The sequence below is a fragment of the Octopus bimaculoides genome, chromosome 2 (genome assembly GCF_001194135.2).
Source record: "Octopus bimaculoides isolate UCB-OBI-ISO-001 chromosome 2, ASM119413v2, whole genome shotgun sequence".
NCBI lineage: Eukaryota > Metazoa > Mollusca > Cephalopoda > Octopoda > Octopodidae > Octopus > Octopus bimaculoides.
This window is the reverse complement of record NC_068982.1, coordinates 70273913-70278704: the sequence shown is the minus strand read 5'-3', so window position 1 is coordinate 70278704 and position 4792 is coordinate 70273913. Positions and strand designations below refer to the sequence as shown.

At 35.5% G+C, this 4792-nt stretch overlaps 1 protein-coding gene across 5 annotated transcripts in view; it reads left to right on the top strand.

The window, feature by feature from the left end:
- LOC106875929 (protein FAM13A) overlaps positions 1-4792 on the top strand; it is a 242604-nt gene that overhangs the window by 17078 nt on the left and 220734 nt on the right. The gene's annotated exons all lie outside the window — the stretch shown is intronic.

Genomic DNA, 4792 nt, shown 5'->3' with positions numbered 1-4792 from the left:
AATCTATGATGAAGCACTAGTCTGATCTTAAGTACTCTGTCACTTACTCTAACGACCTCGATTACCTTATCCACCCATTTCTCTGCTAGAAGTATTCCTACGCCCCCGACCCCGTCAGTGTTCCCTGCCCAGAAAATCTTGTACCTGTGTTCTTTGCCTGTGAGGAACCTTGCAGAACCTCCTCTCCATCTTACTTCCTGGATGCAGCACATATCTACGCATCTCCGTTCAAGCATCTCAACAATTTCACCAGATCTACCTTTCAGCGTGCCGACGTTGAGAGTGCCAATCCTAACAGTATGGGTGTTGGGGGTGTGGGCCTGTAGCCTAGGAATACACACACTCATGTCTTGACATCACATACCAGTTGTAAGCAAGTGACACTGTCATACAATGTTGTTCATTTCCAGTCCTTCATGAAAATCTGTCTGGTCATGAGGGAATATTATCTTGCCTGCAAACAGATGATGGTTGATGATAGATTAGGCATCTAGTTGGAGAAAATCCTCTCCAATGAATTCTGTCTGATCCATGCATGGAGGATGGACTTTAAACAATGATGGTGTTTAATTGTCAAGATTATTGACATATAAATTATTAAAAAAAAAAAAAAAAAGGAAGAAATAAGCTCTTACCCTAAAATGATATATGTTTAATCCTTTTGTGCCTAATCCTGATATCTTCCTGTTGAAATGCACTACCTTTGTTTGAATTTATTTTGATGATAATAATGAAAACTTTAGTGCAATAACTCTCCTTCTTAAGCTGTTTGTTTAGAACATAAATTAACATGAAACTTTGAAAGAAATTTTTAACTTGGATCACTTTAACCCTTCAGCATTCAGATTATTCATTCACATTGATTTATATTAGTCAGACATTATCTCATAGCTTAGTGATTGTTTACTGCTGGAATGACATTATGGGGCAGGTACGGGAGGCTGCGGCTGGTTGGTTTTAACATAAAGCAGGTGGGATATTTGACCTGGATAAGGCTGCTTTAAATGCTAAAGAGTTAAATGAACTTTATGTCATCAAAAGAGTTTAAAGTTATTGTTCTTCAGCCATTAGGTTTGTTGTTTTTTTTAAAAATTTTTCTTTCATTGATGTTGTTAGTAAAAGAATGACAGTAATCTTACATATCTATAATTTGCTAAATATATATATGCATTATTGATTGATTGATGATGTGGTATATTTGGAGACAAAATCATCACTTATTTCTGTGATTTAAGCTGCCTTCCTCTTTGATATATTGAATTTTTCTTGTGTTTTTGTTTTTTGATGTAGAGAGCTGAATGCTTGAGTAGTTAGCTAATTTGTTCCCATTTCTCTTATAGCATAAAAAAAATGCTTTCCTTGCTTCTTAAATGTCAATATGGAACTTGTTTTATTTGTTGTTGTTTCTTGTAGACTTATGATTTACTTCATAGTATGACTACCACCATATTGGTATTTAATCTCTTTTGTAAGACTATTTACATTACACAGTTGGTGGTTGAGAGGAAATAGCAGCAAAGTGGCTTACAATAAGAGAAAAGGAAAAAAAACAAGAAAAAACAAAAAAAAAACAGATCAATGTTAATCATAACAGCTGTCCACCAACTGAAAATTACAGTACTAAATATAAAAACAAAACAAGACCAAAGATATGCTTTCACCAATTTTGCTATTAGAGTTCTCTCTTGATTAATATCAAAAAGCAACCAGTAAAGGCAAACTTTCTTTCAAGGATAATTGCAGTTTCTTTCCCTTTCTTTCTTCTTTTTTTCCCCCTCTTCAGTGTTTCATGTCTCCACGCACAAAAGCCCACTCATATCTTGGTGGATCAGGTATTTAAGAGAGACAAACTAATATGATGTAATTATACTGATATCTAGTTTTAGTGATCTGTTGGAGGAGTTTTAACAACAAAACCTGCCGTTTGATTTATCCTTTCAATTTTTCTCTTTTGTCTTATGGATCTCCGTTTTCTATTTTCTTTACAATTCTCACTTGAGTCTCTGCATGGATACTAATTCATAGCTTATCTCTGAAGTGTGTCTGTAAGTAGTAGAATAGTGAGTTTTTTTTTTATGGAGATGGTGCATATATATATATATATATATATATATATATATATATATATATACACATACACACACACATATATAAGAGGCATAAAATGTAGTGTACAAGAGAAGACTTGTGATGCATATAACTGAGGGCACGTTCATAAAAAAGTACCAATCTTTGAATGTGGAGGGAACTTGTAGAAGAGGGAGACCCAGGAAGACATGGGATGAAGTGGTGAGAAATGATCTGATGATGTTGAACCTCATAGAGATAATAACAAAGGGCCAAGACAACTGTCGATATGCTATGCTTGAGCAGACCTTCCCAGCAAAGTAATATTCATGTTCATGAGTCCCTCCCCCTGTGCTTGAAAAGATCCACCCAGCTATGATTCTCTCCCCAACAAGGTATCCATGCTCACCATCCTTGTTTCTCCCTCCCTTCCATTTTCCCTCTCATATCTACCTGCACATAATGTGTTTTTGTTTTTTGTTTGGCTGCCAAGATTTCAAAAATCAAAGTTTATTGAAAATTTTTAAATTTGGCACATTAATCTAGTTTTCCAATCAGAAAAATTAAAAAAAAAAAGTTATAGAGGTATAAAGTTTGGTCATTTTCACCCAGTCAGGAAATGGGATTTGGAAGCTGTCATTTTGTGCGAACATCCTGAAAATAGCACTTTTGTTTTTATATGAAACTGTAAACAAATGAATTATGCATGACATACAAACCCCTCATACTTTTTTGGTTTTTTGGAGTTTTCAGAAAATTTTGGCAAATTTGTGTTCTACATGCGGAACTTAATACGATTATGCCAAAAAAAGTTGTGAGGGTGCATGATTTAAGGCCTATTTAGCTGTTATTTTTAGCACACCCCACAACCACCTCAATGACAAAAAAAAAAGAAACAAGTAAACAACAGGTATTTTCTACTTTTAAGCATTGAATATGCATTTAATATGATAAACAACACATTACATATTAAATATTTCTCAAAATAAGTAACTTATAGCACAAACTTAAATGATTTATCCAAAAAACAAAATAGCACATTACAAATTAAATGTTTTTAAAAAACAAACATCCCAACAATCTTCCCAAGACCAGAGCAAGTCCTCTGCACATACTTCGCTAACATAGCTGTGCAATGGCTCATCTTCAGTTCTTCAACACAAAACTGGATTGAAGTCAATTCTTTAACCCGTGAGAAAAGGAAAAACACTTTTCTCTCCTTCCTCCATCTGAGGAAGCTATGCCTCTCTTCTAATGTAAGATGCCTTTCTGTTCTTCAATAGTACAGTCTGTGGGATTGCAGTCTTGTCCTGTAAGTTACTTGGAGACCTCACTACTGTTGGTACCATATAAAAAAGCAACCAGTACATTCTGTAGAGTGATTGGCATTAGGAAGGATATCCAGCCATTGAAACTATGCCAATAACAGACAGTAGAGCTTAACGCAGTGTTCTGACTTGCCAATTCCTGTCAAATCATTCTACTCATGCCTGCATGGAAAATGGACATTAAATGATGATGATGATACTCACTTGTTTGGATACCTATGTGTATGTGAGCCTATGTGTATTCCATCTATATATTCCATCTGGATACCTATGTATGTTCCATCTACACAGTTACTACATACGTATCATCTTTGTCTGCATCTTCATCTTCATTTTTCTCATCTTTTACCCTATCTTTGCCATTATCTTTTACCATTATCTTTGCCTTCATTACCATTGTCATCACCGTCATTATGGCCATTTGACTATTCTACATGTGTTGAATGGGTTATAACTATTTGAGATTCAGTGTTATTCCCTTTGTGAGAACCAATATCTTTGATTGTTTTTTTCCATCTGAAATTAGCTTGATTGTAATTAGTGATTAATAATCTTGGTTAAAAAAAATGCATCATTGGTTAAAAAAAATGCATCATTGGAGGAGAGGCTAAACCATGATTTGGAGACAGAAACAGGTGTCTAGCCATGTATCTTCTCTATAGTATGACACCTGTTCATCATACTTTAGCTTCTCAACTCTTGGCACAAAGCTATCTTTCTCAATACTGCTTCCCACTCTGTCAAAGGGTTTTATTTTGCAAGTTTCTTTGTGATCTTACTGGTGTTGATGCCACAAAAAAAGCACTTAGTTACACTCTGTAAATTGGTTGACATTAGGAAGGGCATCCAGCAGTAGAAACCTTGCCAAAGCAGATACTGGTGCCCATCATAGTCATCTGGCTCAGTAGATTCTTTCAAACTATCTATCCCATACCAGCATGGAATACAGACATTAAATGATGAGACACACGCATACACACGTCATGAAATAAAAGTGATAGCTATTTCAGGTTTACAAAGCCATGTATCTTGTTCTTAGCTTTGACAAATGGCTACAGCTACTTTTCAACTCCGTGACCAAAAATACTGCGAGCAGTATTTTTGTTCACTTAGTATATATATATATATATACATATATATACACACACACACACACACATGCAGACACACACACATATATATGTTCACTTTGTAAGGAGGCAGGAGTTAGGAAGGGCATCCAGCTGTAAAAAACCATGCCAAAACAGATAGCGAAACCTAGTGCAGTCTTCTACCTAGTCAGCTCCTGCCAAACCATCAAACCCATGCCAGCATGGAAAACGGACGTTAAATGATGATTATCTCTCTCTCTCTCTTTCTCTCTCTCTCTCTCTCTCTCTCTCTCTCTCTCTCTCTCT